The 21,838-nt window shown below is 34.9% G+C and overlaps 1 protein-coding gene and 1 long non-coding RNA gene across 28 annotated transcripts in view; one reads left to right on the top strand and one right to left on the bottom strand.

Moving 5' to 3' along the window:
- Nucleotides 1-21,838, bottom strand: part of LOC108028850 (calcium/calmodulin-dependent protein kinase kinase 2) — a 243,822-nt gene that overhangs the window by 116,068 nt on the left and 105,916 nt on the right. The window lies entirely within an intron of this gene.
- On the top strand, nt 4,552-6,379 carry LOC127010863 (uncharacterized). The gene is made up of 2 exons (XR_007763712.1): nt 4,552-4,711; nt 5,927-6,379. It is a non-coding gene; the product is annotated as an uncharacterized LOC127010863 (long non-coding RNA).

Genomic DNA, 21,838 nt, shown 5'->3' with positions numbered 1-21,838 from the left:
GTCTCAATTTTTTTTATTTATATATCAATAAAATGTTCTCTTTTTTTTCTACCTCACACTTATGTAACCTATATTTGATGAGTCTTTTTTATTATGCGAAGGGTTCATCAAATTGTTGAAAGTATTTGAAAAAAAATGTTTGCACGCCTTCACATACCTTGAACAATTCGGGAATTCAAGAGACGATGCAGGCGTGGATGATAACCAATTAACGAATTTCCTGGAAATCTTTTTTGCTTCATTCTCTTTCTTTCGTTTTGCCTCTCTTTTTTTCGCTCCACTGCGATAGATACGTTTCATCGCGCAAGTTAACAATTATATAATTGTACGCAGAATAATTATACAATTGTCTGATACTATTGTTTGTCAATAGCACCTCAATTGAGCAGCTGATTCGCGTCAATCGAGGTATCGAACAGTATTCGCGACCACTATACGCGCGGGAAATTCAAACGTTCCACACATAGACAACCCTAAGCGTACCAGCCCCAAACTTACTTGTTGCCCCAGGGCCCCCGAGGCTCTAGCTACGGCCCTGGCTTTATGATATACAAGTATTATTCTATAATATTGGGAATATAGTTTTTTATGTTTTTAAGAATTTCGAATTCAATTTAATAAAAATCAAACTACTCTAACATATAGATGTCAAAAAAATGGTCTTAAAAAATAATGAACCTATTTTTTTTAATATCACTGAAGTCAGCAGCAATCCTTAAAAATATCACATGATTTTACTAATGTTCATTATTTAAATGTATCCAAAATAAAAATATAATAAATATACAGGGAATAAGTCAAGAAGCTACCGTATCAAAACGGCTAACTTCTATTGAAATATAAACTTCTAAACATGATTTTTATATAGTAAATTTACAATTCGCTATTCCTTGTAATGGAATATGGGAAATCGATTTTATTAAAAAATACAACTGCCAATTAGATTTCAAGCCATCTGAAGACTGGCCTATAATTAGACCAAAAAACCTCAAATATCCAATTTATGTTCCAATAGCATAAAGTTTTAAACTCCATAATAATGCCGGCAAGTTCCGAAGTTGTCCGAAAAATGTAAATAAATTCTACAGAAGACAGTTTATTTATTTCGAATCAAGAAATTCAGAAATACCAAACCAAGAGTTCTAAATGCATTCATAAGACTACTAAATATAACAAATGCAGATCCTATGATATTGATAAATCACATACAACATTAATCACATTCAAACTACTGTGTAGTTTACGAAGCTGTATTAACCCAACTTTCTAAAAACTTTCTCGAAAAAAAAGTTCACGAGATATATTAAGCAATGGCTCATATCGCTTCACGAAATTACCAATCGGCTTAAAAATAGGTCCAAATTCTTTTCAGAGAATGATGACTATAGCTTTCTCTGGATTATAACTTTCGCAAGCATTTCTTTATATGGATGATCTAATAGTCATTAGTTGTTCCGAAAAATATATGCTCAAGATCTTAACTGATGTATTTTGAGAAATGTAGGCAACATAACCTAAAGTTACATTCCGAAAAATGTTTATTTTTTATGCATGAAGACACGTTTCTAGGAAAAAAATGCACACATAAAGACACGTTTCTAGGACAAAAATGCACACATAAAGGAATCATGCCCGACGACAAAAATACGACGACATTTAAAATAATCCAGTTCCACATGATGCGGACAGCGCTAGAAGATTCACTTGTAATTATTACAGACGGTTTATAAAAAACTGTTCTCGTCACATAACAAGATTATGTAAGAAAAATATTGAATAAGAATGGACAAATAAATGCGAAAACGCCTTCGAACATCTGAAATGGGCGTTAATAAACCCAACTCTTTTACAATATCCAAATTTTAGCAAAGAATTTTACATAATTACAAATGCTAGCAAACACGCCTGTGGAGCAGTCCTAACTCAGAACAAAAGTGGAATACAGTCGCTTATGCTTTAAGATCTTTTACAAAAGGCGAAAACGACAAGGGCACAACAAGAACAAGAACTATCAGCTTTTCATTGGGCAATAACACATTTCAGACCATAAATTCATGGTAGACATATCACTGTCAAAACAGATCACAGAGCACTTACCTACTTATTTTCAATGGTAAGCCTCAGTTCTAAACTAACACGAGTGCGACTTGAATTGGAAGAATATAATTTTACGCTGGAGTACATAAAAGGAAAAGATAATTATGTAGCCAATGAGCTATCCAGAATCTTATAAGCGGAAACAACAAAATAACTATATATTATATATATTTTGATTTAAAAATAGGACATCAGGTTTTATTGAAAATTAAACAGGACATAAGCTAGACTTTAAATATACTGGACCCTATAAGGTTGAAAGTGAAGAAGGAACGGATAACATAGTAATTTAGTATTAATTTTCGATACAAAATTATACTTTCTAATTCGACCAAAAAAAAAAAAAATTATATAAAACAAAAAAAATAGAAAAATAAAATAAAATGTTCATTTATATAAATGCATATACATATACTAAGAAAAAAACTCCTTAGATAACTTTATTTTTCAAAAGGAGGGAGATGTAGCATGTTAACATATCCAATGCATACTGTACTCAGTGTTATGCATTAACATAAGTACAAACACATTGTAGCACAATAATTACATACAAAACTATGACCCAAATGCACGGTTATATGACTACTCTTGAGTGCATTGACACTGGACATTGCAGAGTCAGCATAATTGCTATGCGCGCACGCTCTATTACCAAGTGAACATACTACCTCTCTCTTCCGCGGCGACCCTCCGCCAACCTTAAGCATTTACGCATAAGCGTCGACCGCAGCTCTGCCGGCATAGCATGGATGCCTTCAAGAAGCTAAATAAGACTACCATTGTACGAGGAAAAACCTTAAAACAAAGTTAATATATCAAAATAAGGAATTGTATCGAAAGAAAACTTCCTGATAGATTGTATAACTTTTTATCCAAAAAAGATATCACAACACTTACCAATTTAAAAGAAGCATAGCGGAGCATAAGGATAATGAAGATATATAAGCACCTACCGGCTATTTCGGTAGATGTTATGTGGGCGGCAGACAGATTTAAGCGTTTAAGCCGTTTGTGGGCGTTAGAGTGGGAGTTGCGCATTTTTATAAGCAGCAAAGCGATATTTTAGGGCGCCACCTACCAGCTATTTCAGTAGATGTTATGTGGCCGGCAGACAGATGTAAGCGTTTTGGCCATTTGTGAGCGTTAGAGTGGACGTGGCACATTTTGGTGAGTCGATAGGTATTAAAGAGACAAATATATTTCAGTTAAAATTTTGGTTCTATCATAAAAACTGTAGGCCCTATAGATTTTCGCGGATAGTGGGCGTTAGAGTGGGCGTGGCACCCCGCTGAAACAAACTTGCGCTGCGTAGGAAGCCCAGGAATAAATATTTTAGCTCTTATAGTTTCCGAGATCTCAGTGTTCATACTGACGGACAGACAGACATGGCTAGATCGACTCGGCTAGTGATCCTGATCAAGAGTATATATACTTTATGGGGTCGAAAACTCTTCATTCTACCTGTTACATACTTTCCGACAAATCTAGTATACCCTTTTACTCTACGAATAACGGGTATAATAACAATTCAAGAGATAATAATAATCCAAACAATTTAACAAATCCTCATGGTTCAGCAAACAGAAAACAAATTCCTACTAGAAATCAAGGTTATTATCATAAGTTTAAAAAAATCTAGACCAATGTAGGACACAAAACCCTTCAAATCAACTTCAAATAATTCTCCTTATGCACCTGTTGAAAGACAGAGATAGATGCAGAGTCATCTATGAATTTAATTTTGAAAAAAATAAAGAATAGGAAGATAAGATAAAAGTGTAAACAACAAATGGATCAATAGAATTAAATAAAAGTATAACATTAGAATTATGTAAAATTTATCCAACTAAACAAAAATTCTATTTACATAAATTTGCTGACGATTATGATATTTTAATGGGCAGAGATTATTTAAAAAAAAGTAAGGCAAAAATAAATTACGAAGTGGGAACAGTGATGTTAGGAGACACGTTAATTTATATAAAGTATGGAGGAAATTATATAGGAAAGGATAAGACCGCAGTAAAATGCCTTAGTCCACAATCATTTGAGAAAAAGATTGAAGAGCATAAGACTGCATTAGAATGCCTTCATCCGCCCTTGTCAAAGGACCAATCATATAATTTTGCCATAAATAATGAATTAAAAAAATATTATTAATACAGGTTAGAATTTGAATGAGGAACAAAAAGAAAAATTAAAGAAGGTTTTATTTGAATTGATTATATTCAGTACAAAGAAGGTGAAATTTTTACTTTTACATGTACTATTAAACATTCAATACAAACCAAACATGAAGATCCTATATACTGGATCTGGAAACCATAAAAATACCCTCAAACTTTCGAAAGAATAAATTAACAAGCCAATAAATGAAATGGTTGAATAGGAAATAATTCGTAAATAAAAATCTCGCTATTGCTTACCAAAAAAAAAAAAACGCTGCATAAGGAAACCGAAATTTAGACTAATAGTAGACTGCTGAAATTTAAACGATATTACTGTCAACTGGACAAAATTGACGATACCCCGAATATAAAATGGAAAGATGTGAATATTACATACACATACTACACAAAAAAAAACGAGTGAAGATCAATTTGATATGAGCATGGTAAGTTTGTGTTTTTTCGACAATTATCATTTTTACCAAAAATTCAATTTTCTCTCTTTTCGAATATTTCTTGATATCGAAAAAGAGAGGATAGAGCAATATGGCGAAGTCAATTACGTGAGTAAAAGCAAAATAGACCTATTCGAAATTTGACTTGACTTACTTCAAACATGTTGTCTCCCTTGCACTTGCATGGTTTTCATGGCTTTTTTTTCTGACACTAAAGGTCCCAGGTTCAAGTCCGCCCCAAGGCAGAGTATGCTTTAAGTATTTAAGAATAATATCTAAAATGTCATAATAAGTGTTACAACAAAGCTGCATTTAAATAATTTCAGATTTCAATAAAAAAAAATACAAATAAATTTGTCACGGGGAAGACTCGAACCACTAACCCTCAGGCCTGTGCATCAAAAACGAAGCGCTAGCCCTCTGAGCCAATGCTTAATAGTGACAAAAAAGCGTTGACAAAAGTTTTTTTCTAGAAAAAAGTGATACGGCTATAACCTAAAAATTTTATTTCCGAAATATCGTTTTTAACATTTTTGATCATATCAAATTGATATGTGACGTATCAGGGCCGATTTGATACTGGATTCTATCAAATTGACCATCATTTTATATCAATTTTTTATGTGTATTGATTTAGTAAAAGTATTCCATCAAATGCAAATGGAACCAGAATCATTAGCTAAAACAGCATTCTCTACAAAACATGGTCATTAAGAATATACCCGAATGCCATTCGTTCTTAAAAATGCGCCCGCTACTTTTCTTATAAAGATTGTTTGGCAAATCTTAATGATATTCTAATTTTTGCACCTTATTGGAAGTACATATTTTATCATTGAAAAAAGTTTTCCAAATATCACGAAATGCGAATTTAAAGCTACAATTAGATAAGTGTTAGTTTATGAAAAGAGAAACAGAGTTCCTAGTCCACATAATAACTACTACAGGTATAAAGCACACAGCAGTATTTTGTCAGCGGAACCCTTAATAAATATTAAATAAATATTTTAGATCATATTTGTTCGGCAGATCTTTTGAAAAAAAAGCGATCACAAACCTTTATTTTAGCTAATCAACATTAAAGAACCAAATATCAAACTACAAAAATGGAAAATAAAACTAAACGAATATGATTATTAGATTAAATATTTGCCTCGACGCATTATCCAGAACCAAAATAAAAGAAATCTTTCTATCTCTCTACAGATAATTTTGAAAGACGCATGCAAGAAGAAACAGCTAGTAATGCAGATGCAACAGTGAACGTTTTCCAACCAGTGAAATTAGGCCGCTTATGGCTTTTATATTTCAAACTCAAGCTCTTTGGCTTTAAGGTCCGATCTTAGTTGCCAGCAAAGTTAAACGAAGCACAATCAATTGCGCCTTTTGCGTTTCAAATTTCCACCAAACTGCATCGGTCAGCAAAATTGAATTTCACAATGAGATCCGACAGTTTCATCTTAAGCTTTTAATCTAAACATGTTTTAAAGTTCTAAAGTTAAAAAAGAAAAGCGCCTGGTTCATTGGATCAGATTAGAAAATGAGGCTTCAGTCGTATTTTGTCCGACACTGCTTTCGGTTCGCAATTATAAAAACTACCTTGTATTAATTGTGTATTTAGAATAAATGTTTACGACTTTTAAAATACATATTTTTTAATCATCTTCAACCAACGTATTTAAATGGCGCTCAACGTGGGGGCCGCGTCAAAAAAAAAACATCAAAAAATTCTTTAATGAACAACTCAACCTTCTTAGTGGAAGACAAATTAACTGAAACGTCGCACAAAATAAATAAATAAAATTAAAAAAAAACGAAGTAAATTATTTTAAGCCATTGAGCCCATTTAAACGCATTACACTAACAAAAACTAATAAAAGTGAATAACAAAAAAAAAAACAACACCTTCTCTCATCATTAATCTTCGCTGAATCCGGGAAGGAAGATCAACCCAAAACCTCACTGAAAGAAGACCCCATCGGGACAGGCTCGTGAGGAATTAATTTACAATAAACTAATTAAAGATTATAATTTAAGATCAGGGAATTTGAGAAAAATAATATAAGAACATTGATAAAAAGTAAGATTGATTCGCGACTTTATAAATAATCTCAAGAAACAACCTGGAAGAGTTGATAAATAGCTTTTGAGATTTAAATTTAACAATGGAGGTTGCGCAAAAAATTTTACTGCAGGTAGTATAGCCATAACCGGCGGCTTAGTAGTGGAATTTATAAATAGATTGATATAAGTTCAATTGAATGAAGTGAGCAGGAAAATGGAAGGTTCGAAGAAAAGTTATGAGGATAATAAAATACAAACAATCGACCCAACTATAAAATGCGATGCAACACTTGAAGTGGTAAAATCTTTACAAAAATTCACCGGGGAACCAACACAATATGTAGGTTGAAGGGGTGCTGCAGAAACTTTAATGAGTCTTTATATTATTCAGAGTGAAAAACATTTTATCGCCTTTACGAAATAAAAGTATGGGGGCCGCAAAACCATTTTGACATACGGAAAGGACACGTAATTAACAAGGAAACAAACATAACAATAAGGAGCAATGCTCTACGAATATTATATCTAAATGGATCTATCTTACAAACTCTATTCTCGTCCAAGAATTAGAATTAAACAATTTCCGTGCTCAATTTTCAAGAAGGTTTAATGGATTATCAGGGAAACAACTTACGATTTGATCAAATACAACAGAATAATAATACTAATAAAATGAACACAAAATGGAAATTTTTGGCAAAAACAATCATCAAAATAACAATCCATTTATTCAACTCCAAATAATAATTGGCAGGAAAATATTAACCGAGAAAGATATAATAATAATTATTATTAAATAATAGTCGTTCAAATTTCTATCGCCCAAATCAAAATCAAAAAGAGAGCTAACTCAAGCTCAACATGAAAGGAAATTAACTTCGGCAAGCCTTGCAGTTATCAGAAATAATCAACTTTAGTAACACAATGTAAAATTTTTAAGGATCATCAGTGATAATAAAAAAATGTCATTCTTTTTTTTTAGACCATTTTTTGACATCTATATGTTAGAGTCGTCCGATTTTTATTAAATTGAACTCAAAATTCTAAAAAATATAAAAAATGGTATTTCCAAGCTTAGAAGGTTATATGTGAAAAACACCAAAGATATAATTTTTTCATATTTTCCGACTAATTTTCCGATTGTTAGCTATTTTATATGATATAGTCGTCCGAGTTTGATAAAGGGAAGTAAGACAGACGGACATGACTAGATCGACTCGTCTAGTGACTCTCAAGAATATAGTTTATGGGGCTATAATTTGTTTCATATTTCTTTTCCCACCAATTTTCCGATCGTTCCTATATCAGCTTTATGATATAGTCGTCCAATGTTAATAAAATTTAATTCAAAAAAAAAATATATATATCAAAAAGCACCAAAAGCTATAATTTGTTTCATATTATTTTCCCACCAACTTTTCGATCGTTCGTATAACAGCTATAAGATATAGTCGTCCGATTTCGATAAAATTTAATTCGAAATTCAGAACTAATTGAAAAAATGTTGTTTTCAAGCTTAAAAGGCTATATGTTAAAAAACACCAAAGATATAATTTATTCATAATATTTTCCCACCGATTTTCCGATCGTATGGCAGCTATATGATACAGTCGTCCGATTTTGATAAAAATTAATTCGAAATGCACAACTAATTAAAAATTGTTTTTACCAAGCCTTGGAGGTTATATGTTAAAAAACACCAAAGATACATTTTTGTTAAATTTTTTTCCGATAATTTCTATGGGAGCTCTAACATATAGTCCGATCCGACTGGTTCCGACTTACTACTACCTGTTATAGAAAGAAGACCATTGGGAAAGTTTCAGACCGATATCCTTAAAGCTAAGAGACTAGTTTACGTAGAAACGGACGGACATATATTGACATATACAGACCTTCAAAGAAAACATTTTGAATGGACAAACTACATACTAAATGGTTTACGGAAAATAATGTTTCCTCGATTGTCAAAATTTAATTCAAAATAAATTAAATAAATTAAACTGAAATTTGAATTTACTCCAGAATCGAATTTATTATGTATCGTCGTATATTTGCTACTCTCGTTGAAGTCACAGGTACAGATTGGTTAAAACCAAAAGAGCTATTATAAAAGTATTCAATGAGAAAGGTTACATATAACAGTGAACAATTAAGAATTATAGAAAGCGAATTAGGCCATGAAAAGAGATATACTAAGCATAAGTTATTTCTTCACATTTACAATAACAAAGCAAAACAGAAGGCTTCAAATCAAACACCAGTAGATTCAAAATACAAACAAGTATCTTTAGTAAAATCCAAGATCACAGATCCATTAAAAAAGAATAAAATAGATTAAAAACATTTTAATGAAAAGAAATCGAAGTTCAAATAGAAGAAGAAAATTTATAAAAGTAAATATGATATAAATTAACCGACTCAGGAAGAAGTCAGTGAAAACAATAATTTTCTCCCATTTAGGCTAAAAATGGATATCCCGTATATAAACGTTTGAAAATAATATAGAATTTACCGATATTAAGTAGAACAACTTTAAGGGCTAAATCAATGGAATTACAATAGCAAAACGTAGTTAAAGAGGTCTATACAATGTCGTATAACCAGTTAAAAAGAAATATCTATTCGGAACTTATGATCATGATGATAAAGATGAAATGGAACAGAAAATCATTAACTTGGTAGATATAGTGTTCAAAACCACTAATTTAAATATAATTATAAATAGTGAAATTAAAATAATAAACAAATTAAAAGAAAAAGGAGAAAAAAAACAACAATTCTGCGTTTTAATATTTATTTTACCAATCTTTACGGAATATGGAGTTAGGAATGCAAACGACAAGATGGTTATTTATTATTAAAGCACGTTAACTTCAAAAATATAAACCCTAGGAAAATGTTGAAAATCAAAACTTCCACTTGGCTTAAAACAGACGCAAATAATATTTTGATTATTTTCCATATTCCTTTGGAAAAAGTCAAATCACCCGTTTTTGAAATTGTATATTTATTTTTATATTTTTATAAGTTTTTTTGTTTTTTCTATGTCAATAAAATATTGCGTTCAATATAATTAATTTGGGAATTTTTATAAGTTTTAGTTTACTTGCATTCAGTGTTTTCCTGTCTTATTCCACTTATACATTTATTAATAGAACAGAATAGAAGTACATGTGGCGATTGATTCCTTAAAAAAAAAAGTTGATTGAGAGTCCAGTTCTAAATATTTATAATCAATATTAAGAGACAAAAGCTCATACATAAGCTTCTCAGGACAGACTCGCACAGTTCTGATACAGAAATCTCCGGAAGATGTAAAAGGTGTCTTTAAATTTCGGATTATCATTCGGGAAAATTCTTTAAAATTTTTTCAGACTGTGGACAAAACAAGCAAAAGAAGAACTTTAATGAAATAATCAGTCGCCACGTAATGGCACTTGCAAGTAAATCTGCACAGTTTTTCATCGTCTAAGTCGTCAACCAGTCATGACAATAAAGAAAAACAACGTCACTTTTGCCATTAAATCAGGACAAAGCCAAGACGAACATATTCATTAAACGAACGCAATTCGGTACTTTTCTGAAACTAAAACCAAATTGCAAAAAATTGTCAAGGCATCGATATCCATTGGCAATGGAAAAGTCACAGATTTTTATAAAGAAAGCCGAAGACAAAGCAACAAACGAGGGCAACGACGTTTGCGAATCAATAAAACTCTAGACATATATTTCAGAGCCTCAAAAAAATTCTTTTAAACTAAAATTAAATATCCTAATAAACTTCAACAAAACCACGCATGTATTATTAAGTACTGCGCAAAAAAAGGTTCAGTTGTTTATCCGTTGTAAGGCCTCGCAAGACTCCTTACAAATATTCGTCTAAGCAACGTTATGTATGGTACAGTGCAAAATCTCAAAATAAGTCGTGAGAATAACAACACTCATATTTCTTTTCGTATACTTCAGGACCTAGAAACTATGGAACGATCACGATTTATCAGCTGCAGAACTCGAGGTTCTATAATCGTTAGTAGACTGTTTCAACAAACTTATCAGCAATAAAGATTTCGAAAATCGTACAGTACTCTTGGTGTGAGTGGTCAGTCAACTACCTCACTCGGATTTAAGACCCAGTGCCAAATTTCCGATATTAATGTCCAAAGGAAATTGTTTTGTTCAATTATACATTGAGCATCTTTACTACGCAAATTTGGACTCAGAACCACGCCCGTTATTCGGATTGCTTAAGCAGACAATTTGGTTGTTCAACGCACGCACTGTTTTATTATAAGCCACTAAATCTATTCACTTAAAACTGTTCAAGAACCCCACATCCTCCTTGATTATTCTCTGTTTCAGCAGTTTTTGGGACTTCACTCCGCAGCTCACTTTCAGATAGGCCCAACGCCTCCTGTTTTGCCCCCAAGATCGGAAACTGGTCCCGTCATTATATTGCATAAAAATTGCAAATTATATTGCATAAAATAAACTCAGGAATATATTAAATCATACTAAATCACAATAAAAACACTACAAAATACTAGATGCGTTATATACTAAATACTATAAAATAACAGATTTTAAAAGAGTAAATATATTTAATGAGGATGTATACATCATATAATATATTTTATAATATAATATAATTAAGTTAATTTTCTAAAGGAGGGAAATAAAGTATGTTCACACATCGTATGCGTACTTCAATAAGGTTTAAATACAAATGCAAGTCCCAAGGCACATTTCTCTCAACTGTGGTCATATTGAGAAACTTTTTGGGATTTGGATAGTGCTGAGTCGGCATGACTGGCATGCGCGACAGCTTAGTCGTTATGTTTACATAATGGCCCATCTCTTCAGTGGCGTCTCTTTGTCGTCACAGATGTTACCAGCCGCCGTACACTGTCCCCCTCGCTTCACTATAGCTGCAGATGAGTTTATGCAGTTTTTCAACTCACTAGGAGACCACTTTATAGCAGCAGGAGACTACAATGCCAATCCCACACACTGGGGATCCCAACTCGTGACTCCAATAGAAAGTAGATCTATAATGCAGTTATCAAAGCCAAGAAAAGGCTCGACTATATTTCCTTTGGCACATCAACATACTAGCCAGCAGACTAAAAGAACCTACCCGGTTTAATAGTGGCGATAACCAAAAACATTCCTAAAATCTGATAATGCATTACCGATCCATCATCTGATCACTTGCCTGACCTGTTTGTTCTAGTCCGACATCCAGAAACATTAAAACAATTATTAAAATTGACGTCTTAGAAAACCAATTGGCTTAAGTATAGAAAGTATATAAGCTCACACATTGAGCTAAGTCCTCATTACAACGATACATCCGAACTAGACATCCTTGTTAATTCACTGGAGTCTGTACTCGACTCTGCAGCTCGAGCTTTAACACCTGAAATTATTAATACACAATGTAATCAAAAGAAGACAAATCTACAAATCAATCATCTCGTCTTCGAGAAAGCGACGTTCACGTCGAGAGTGGCATTACCACCAATCGCCATCTGCTAAGCAAAGCTTAAGACATGCTTCACGTCAACTCACTAAAGGTCGACAGCAAGAAGAAGCATATGTCCACCACCACTACATAGGCCACATGTCAACCTCTAATACAAAACACTCACTATGGAGAGCTCACTCAGCTCTGAGCACTCCGAAAGAAACCGTAATACCTATTAGAAATCCCACAGGCGGCTGAGCGCGAGTTACCAACCAGTAGGTAGGCAACAAGCCTTCGGCCAAATCTCTTAGAGCTACCTTATTGGACAAAATTCAGTCTAGAAATTCACTTCAATCGACGAAGACATTCTTAATATTTGGAATCACCACCGACCTGGCAGATACCATAGCTCGCGCAGCGATGCAGACGAAGACAGCAAGTTTGCAAACCACTTTAAAAATGTCTTTCAACCAAGTGCCACTAGTGCGTTTACCATATGAGCCTCAACTTCAACATGAGCCAATTAGATTTCGCCCAAACGAAATCGTTAACATCATAAAAAATCAACTGAATTCGAAAAAATCGCCGGGCTGCGACCACATAACTCCCAAAATGATCGCTAAGCTCCCATTTTGCGCCGTTTGCACTATCATTCAGCTTTTCAATGCCATCGCAAAACTTGGCCACTATTCAGTGAGATGGAAAAAGTTTATAATAATAGTGATAGCAAACCCGGGAAAGGACCACACTAACCCCACGTTGGATAGACTTATAAGCCTACTTTCATGCTTATCTAAACTCTCCAGAAGGGTTTCGTGAAAATTACGGAACAATTGAGCAGGTCACCCGATAACATCAGATTTTCGAAACGCGTTCAAAAAATGAGAATACTGTAATTCCATATTTTTAAAGTACAATATCAAGACAATGCTTTTAGAGTCTTAGCTTTACATCTATTTTTGCTGATGATACACCCGTTCCTAGCCGCTCAAAATGCTCGATGCAAGCAACTGCGCAGCTAGCTCTTCATCTGGTCGATGTTTAAAATGGCTATCAGATTGACGAATTAATGTGCACGAACAAAAATGCAAGTACGTTACGTTCACCCTGAGCAGGCAAAACTGCCCGCCACTTACGTTAAATAACACTCTAATCTCCAGAGTACACTACGCTGGCACGTTGAAACCAAAATAACATTCCTAAAGTTAAGAGCCAGCCGCCATATTGGCTTGTCAGTGTTCGGTCTCCCGTTAGCCTTGAATATAAAGTCCTGCTGTATAACTCGGTTATAAAACCTTTATGGATGTACGGCAACTTGTTATGGGGGAACGCCAACAACAGCAATATTGATACTGTCCAGCGAGGTCAGACGAAGATATTGAGAACAATCACCGTGCCCCCGTGGTACATTCGCAACGAAAATATACGCAAAAAAAAGCAACTGTTGCACCCTAACCACCTGGCAAGAGGTCTAACAAGGATGAGCAACCAACCACGCCTTCGTCGTGGACGAAGCAGACGGCAGAAGCATACTGTTTAAATTGTGCGCTGCAAAACATTTTGATTGATATATTAATATATGTGATATTTTAAGTTGCTGTGCGTTGATATATCAATATTTAAAGTACGTCCCTTTTTAAGATGATTTATAAGTTTTACAGCATAACCTAGTTGCTGTGCGTTGATATATCAATATTTAAAGTACGTCCCTTTTTAAGATGTTTTATAAGTTTTACAACATAACCTAGAAAATTTAATTTAATGTTTTACAATTCAATAAATAGAATGCATCACGAATCAGAGTTGTTAAACTGTGCACTTTTTAATTGTAGACATTTTGTGCACGCAAAAATGGCGTTTATTTCCTCCGATCCGACTGGTTCCGACTTACTACTACCTCTTATAGAAAGAAGACCATTGGGAAAGTTTCAGACCGATATCCTTAAAGCTAAGAGACTAGTTTACGTAGAAACGGACGGACATATATTGACATATACAGACCTTCAAAGAAAACATTTTGAAAGGACAAACTACATACTAAATGGTTTACGGAAAATATTGTTTCCTCGATTGTCAAAATTTAATTCAAAATAAATTAAACTGACATTTGAATTTACTCCAGAATCGAATTTATTATGTATCGTCGTATATTTGCTACTCTCGTTGAAGTCACAGGTACAGTTTGGTTAAAACCAAAAGAGCTATTATAAAAGTATTCAATGAGAAAGGTTACATATAACAGTGAACAATTAAGAATTATAGAAAGCGAATTAGGCCATGAAAAGAGATATACTAAGCATAAGTTATTTCTTCACATTTACAATAACAAAGCAAAACAGAAGGCTTCAAATCAAACACCAGTAGATTCAAAATACAAACAAGTATCTTTAGTAAAATCCAAGATCACAGATCCATTAAAAAAGAATAAAATAGATTAAAAACATTTTAATGAAAAGAAATCGAAGTTCAAATAGAAGAAGAAAATTTATAAAAGTAAATATGATGAAAATTAACCGACTCAGGAAGAAGTCAGTGAAAACAATAATTTTCTCCCATTTAGGCTAAAAATGGATATCCCGTATATAAACGTTTGAAAATAATATAGAATTTACCGATATTAAGTAGAACAACTTTAAGGGCTAAATCAATGGAATTACAATAGCAAAACGTAGTTAAAGAGGTCTATACAATGTCGTATAACCAGTTAAAAAGAAATATCTATTCGGAACTTATGATCATGATGATAAAGATGAAATGGAACAGAAAATCATTAACTTGGTAGATATAGTGTTCAAAACCACTAATTTAAATATAATTATAAATAGTGAAATTAAAATAATAAACAAATTAAAAGAAAAAGGAGAAAAAAAACAACAATTCTGCGTTTTAATATTTATTTTACCAATCTTTACGGAATATGGAGTTAGGAATGCAAACGACAAGATGGTTATTTATTATTAAAGCACGTTAACTTCAAAAATATAAACCCTAGGAAAATGTTGAAAATCAAAACTTCCACTTGGCTTAAAACAGACGCAAATAATATTTTGATTATTTTCCATATTCCTTTGGAAAAAGTCAAATCACACGTTTTTGAAATTGTATATTTATTTTTATATTTTTATAAGTTTTTTTGTTTTTTCTATGTCAATAAAATATTGCGTTCAATATAATTAATTTGGGAATTTTTATAAGTTTTAGTTTACTTGCATTCAGTGTTTTCCTGCCTTATTCCACTTATACATTTATTAATAGAACAGAATAGAAGTACATGTGGCGATTGATTCCTTAAAAAAAAAAGTTGATTGAGAGTCCAGTTCTAAATATTTATAATCAATATTAAGAGACAAAAGCTCATACATAAGCTTCTCAGGACAGACTCGCACAGTTCTGATACAGAAATCTCCGGAAGATGTAAAAGGTGTCTTTAAATTTCGGATTATCATTCGGGAAAATTCTTTAAAATTTTTTCAGACTGTGGACAAAACAAGCAAAAGAAGAACTTTAATGAAATAATCAGTCGCCACGTAATGGCACTTGCAAGTAAATCTGCACAGTTTTTCATCGTCTAAGTCGTCAACCAGTCATGACAATAAAGAAAAACAACGTCACTTTTGCCATTAAATCAGGACAAAGCCAAGACGAACATATTCATTAAACGAACGCAATTCGGTACTTTTCTGAAACTAAAACCAAATTGCAAAAAATTGTCAAGGCATCGATATCCATTGGCAATGGAAAAGTCACAGATTTTTATAAAGAAAGCCGAAGACAAAGCAACAAACGAGGGCAACGACGTTTGCGAATCAATAAAACTCTAGACATATATTTCAGAGCCTCAAAAAAATTCTTTTAAACTAAAATTAAATATCCTAATAAACTTCAACAAAACCACGCATGTATTATTAAGTACTGCGCAAAAAAAGGTTCAGTTGTTTATCCGTTGTAAGGCCTCGCAAGACTCCTTACAAATATTCGTCTAAGCAACGTTATGTATGGTACAGTGCAAAATCTCAAAATAAGTCGTGAGAATAACAACACTCATATTTCTTTTCGTATACTTCAGGACCTAGAAACTATGGAACGATCACGATTTATCAGCTGCAGAACTCGAGGTTCTATAATCGTTAGTAGACTGTTTCAACAAACTTATCAGCAATAAAGATTTCGAAAATCGTACAGTACTCTTGGTGTGAGTGGTCAGTCAACTACCTCACTCGGATTTAAGACCCAGTGCCAAATTTCCGATATTAATGTCCAAAGGAAATTGTTTTGTTCAATTATACATTGAGCATCTTTACTACGCAAATTTGGACTCAGAACCACGCCCGTTATTCGGATTGCTTAAGCAGACAATTTGGTTGTTCAACGCACGCACTGTTTTATTATAAGCCACTAAATCTATTCACTTAAAACTGTTCAAGAACCCCACATCCTCCTTGATTATTCTCTGTTTCAGCAGTTTTTGGGACTTCACTCCGCAGCTCACTTTCAGATAGGCCCAACGCCTCCTGTTTTGCCCCCAAGATCGGAAACTGGTCCCGTCATTATATTGCATAAAAATTGCAAATTATATTGCATAAAATAAACTCAGGAATATATTAAATCATACTAAATCACAATAAAAACACTACAAAATACTAGATGCGTTATATACTAAATACTATAAAATAACAGATTTTAAAAGAGTAAATATATTTAATGAGGATGTATACATCATATAATATATTTTATAATATAATATAATTAAGTTAATTTTCTAAAGGAGGGAAATAAAGTATGTTCACACATCGTATGCGTACTTCAATAAGGTTTAAATACAAATGCAAGTCCCAAGGCACATTTCTCTCAACTGTGGTCATATTGAGAAACTTTTTGGGATTTGGATAGTGCTGAGTCGGCATGACTGGCATGCGCGACAGCTTAGTCGTTATGTTTACATAATGGCCCATCTCTTCAGTGGCGTCTCTTTGTCGTCACAGATGTTACCAGCCGCCGTACACTGTCCCCCTCGCTTCACTATAGCTGCAGATGAGTTTATGCAGTTTTTCAACTCACTAGGAGACCACTTTATAGCAGCAGGAGACTACAATGCCAATCCCACACACTGGGGATCCCAACTCGTGACTCCAATAGAAAGTAGATCTATAATGCAGTTATCAAAGCCAAGAAAAGGCTCGACTATATTTCCTTTGGCACATCAACATACTAGCCAGCAGACTAAAAGAACCTACCCGGTTTAATAGTGGCGATAACCAAAAACATTCCTAAAATCTGATAATGCATTACCGATCTATCATCTGATCACTTGCCTGACCTGTTTGTTCTAGTCCGACATCCAGAAACATTAAAACAATTATTAAAATTGACGTCTTAGAAAACCAATTGGCTTAAGTATAGAAAGTATATAAGCTCACACATTGAGCTAAGTCCTCATTACAACGATACATCCGAACTAGACATCCTTGTTAATTCACTGGAGTCTGTACTCGACTCTGCAGCTCGAGCTTTAACACCTGAAATTATTAATACACAATGTAATCAAAAGAAGACAAATCTACAAATCAATCATCTCGTCTTCGAGAAAGCGACGTTCACGTCGAGAGTGGCATTACCACCAATCGCCATCTGCTAAGCAAAGCTTAAGACATGCTTCACGTCAACTCACTAAAGGTCGACAGCAAGAAGAAGCATATGTCCACCACCACTACATAGGCCACATGTCAACCTCTAATACAAAACACTCACTATGGAGAGCTCACTCAGCTCTGAGCACTCCGAAAGAAACCGTAATACCTATTAGAAATCCCACAGGCGGCTGAGCGCGAGTTACCAACCAGTAGGTAGGCAACAAGCCTTCGGCCAAATCTCTTAGAGCTACCTTATTGGACAAAATTCAGTCTAGAAATTCACTTCAATCGACGAAGACATTCTTAATATTTGGAATCACCACCGACCTGGCAGATACCATAGCTCGCGCAGCGATGCAGACGAAGACAGCAAGTTTGCAAACCACTTTAAAAATGTCTTTCAACCAAGTGCCACTAGTGCGTTTACCATATGAGCCTCAACTTCAACATGAGCCAATTAGATTTCGCCCAAACGAAATCGTTAACATCATAAAAAATCAACTGAATTCGAAAAAATCGCCGGGCTGCGACCACATAACTCCCAAAATGATCGCTAAGCTCCCATTTTGCGCCGTTTGCACTATCATTCAGCTTTTCAATGCCATCGCAAAACTTGGCCACTATTCAGTGAGATGGAAAAAGTTTATAATAATAGTGATAGCAAACCCGGGAAAGGACCACACTAACCCCACGTTGGATAGACTTATAAGCCTACTTTCATGCTTATCTAAACTCTCCAGAAGGGTTTCGTGAAAATTACGGAACAATTGAGCAGGTCACCCGATAACATCAGATTTTCGAAACGCGTTCAAAAAATGAGAATACTGTAATTCCATATTTTTAAAGTACAATATCAAGACAATGCTTTTAGAGTCTTAGCTTTACATCTATTTTTGCTGATGATACACCCGTTCCTAGCCGCTCAAAATGCTCGATGCAAGCAACTGCGCAGCTAGCTCTTCATCTGGTCGATGTTTAAAATGGCTATCAGATTGACGAATTAATGTGCACGAACAAAAATGCAAGTACGTACGTTCACCCTGAGCAGGCAAAACTGCCCGCCACTTACGTTAAATAACACTCTAATCTCCAGAGTACACTACGCTGGCACGTTGAAACCAAAATAACATTCCTAAAGTTAAGAGCCAGCCGCCATATTGGCTTGTCAGTGTTCGGTCTCCCGTTAGCCTTGAATATAAAGTCCTGCTGTATAACTCGGTTTTAAAACCTTTATGGATGTACGGCTACTTGTTATGGGGGAACGCCAACAACAGCAATATTGATACTGTCCAGCGAGGTCAGACGAAGATATTGAGAACAATCACCGTGCCCCCGTGGTACATTCGCAACGAAAATATACGCAAAAAAAAGCAACTGTTGCACCCTAACCACCTGGCAAGAGGTCTAACAAGGATGAGCAACCAACCACGCCTTCGTCGTGGACGAAGCAGACGGCAGAAGCATACTGTTTAAATTGTGCGCTGCGAAACATTTTGATTGATATATTAATATATGTGATATTTTAAGTTGCTGTGCGTTGATATATCAATATTTAAAGTACATCCCTTTTTAAGATGATTTATAAGTTTTACAGCATAACCTAGTTGCTGTGCGTTGATATATCAATATTTAAAGTACGTCCCTTTTTAAGATGTTTTATAAGTTTTACAACATAACCTAGAAAATTTAATTTAATGTTTTACAATTCAATAAATAGAATGCATCACGAATCAGAGTTGTTAAACTGTGCACTTTTTAATTGTAGACATTTTGTGCACGCAAAAATGGCGTTTATTTCCTCCTTACGTCTACAATGTAGACATGCTCTTGCTCGCTCGAACTCTGCTCTTCCATTCCCTTTTCAACTCTCCCCTAACTCTCTGTTCAGCTCTAGGGCGCTTTAGTTAAGCTAGTCTTATGCAGTTTCTATTTTAGGTGTCCAAATAAAAAGCCAAAACCTTAAAATACTATCGTGTTTTGCGTATCCCTATTTTTCTGGTGTTTCAGCGATCAAGACACACCCACACCACTATTGTTGGTCTCCCAAACCGGATTTCATAATTTTTGTACTTCAGAAACGGTTGCTCGAACCGCATCAGATAAATTCCCCTTATTATTATATTTGCCAGCTTAATAGCCAGTTTTTCGTTGCATTTCCACTTACTTTCTGTTTCATATATTGTCTAAATCCAAAAGTGATTAATCCGATGAAACGCCACTTAATAAATATATTTCAATTAATTTGTATGTGCGAGTAAATATTTCAACTTATATTTCCCACCATTGCGAGTTTCAAACAATTCCAGTTGCATGCAAAAAGTTACAGCCAAATATGGTCAATGTTTTGCAATGTTAATGGAGATTGTAGAACACATGCATGTAGCTGCTGCTTGGCTTGGTGGGAGATGTAAGCATATATTTTTCTTCCCCCTTTTTTTTTTTGGCTGATTACCGTGCAGCTAATAGGCGATGCTGTCGACTATAGCGTTTTCCATTGTTTTTAGCATTGACTATAGCGTTTTCCATTGCTTTAACTCCAAGTAAATTTGTTCCAGCTACGTGTACGTATTTAAATAAATATAGTACTTCTTATACATTCCACTTATACCAACTTCTATACCGAGTCTAAAGCCCGTTGAAAAATTATCTCAGTTAATTTCAATCTCTAGTGGTTTCACTCGTCATGAGCGGCATCAACTGCATTGAAACGTTATACAATTATGCCGATTCCAGTCGACCTTTTAAGGCCATTATGAACCATAGTTCCGCAGATAAAAACGTTCGCTTTACAGCAAGTTTTAGAGCACATGAGCCTTCCAAGTTATCCGCTCTATACCAAGTACAAAAAGCTCCTCTTGTAAGTAGTTTATCTGATATTGAAGTTTATATTCCGTTTCGGATGCAAGACGTTTCCGAGGTATTACATCCTATCAATGCCGAGTCCATCAAAAAATCCATCCTTTATGGTGGTGTAACCATTCTGTATTCTAATTTATATAGCATAGAATGTTTTTTATATGTATTTTCTATATTAAATATATCGATAGCTAACTAGACTCTATCGCGAAGTTACCAATGTATCCCTATTGCTGATCCTTACAACACACATAGAATAATTACAAGTGAGGTTAAAGGCTGAAACTTTGGAGTATTTTATTGGCCTTATCAAAAAATTAAACACCGTCCACATCTTTACTTGGAAATATCGGGGATGATGAACATCGTGAGAGTTTGGAGAACGTGGAAGTTTGGAGAGTAAGAGAGTTTAAAGAGTGCGAGAGTGCCGTGTGCAAAATGAAGTAACGGGACTCCGCCGGCAGCAGAGCGGCACACAAGCATGCCATAAGCATCACTGAAATCAGCGGGACGTCAGCATCCGGCCGGACGTCGGCGTTGTTACGTCGAGACGTTCGGGATTGGGATTGCGAGGAATCTCCGAACTGAGACACGGCTAAGTCAAGGCGGTCTGCTTATTTCTGTCAACGAAGTCCTGTCGTTACGCCGGGAGGGTCTAGCAGACTTGGAGCAGTAAAGGCCGGCGACTAGAAATCGTGAGCTCGGGGGTAAGCCTGTCGAACCCCAGTGTACCTCGCCCCAAGCATTACTTTGGCGTGTCCCGGCGTGAGCCCCGTGCGCCAAGTGGAGTTGAGCAGGTCCTGGCGCGATCAGCCAGAAGGGAGAGAAGTCGCAGAGCGGCGCGACCGAACCCCGAGAGTAACGAACCAGAAGGGAGAGAAGTCCCGGAGCGGCGCGACAGAACCCCGAGAGTAACGAGCCAGAAGGAAGAGGAGTCCCGGATCGGCGTATGCCCACGAACCCAACACAGAGGTCACGCTACGTACAGCCACCCAATCAGGAGCAGTTCGCAGGACACCGCCATCAATAAGCAGGACACCACACCGCAATAGCCACGCAAGGTGAATCGAGACCGTAGGAACGGCAAGGACAGTAAGCGAA

The sequence above is a fragment of the Drosophila biarmipes genome, chromosome 3L (genome assembly GCF_025231255.1).
Source record: "Drosophila biarmipes strain raj3 chromosome 3L, RU_DBia_V1.1, whole genome shotgun sequence".
Taxonomy (NCBI): Eukaryota; Metazoa; Arthropoda; class Insecta; order Diptera; family Drosophilidae; genus Drosophila; species Drosophila biarmipes.
This window is presented reverse-complemented; position numbering and strand designations above follow the sequence as displayed.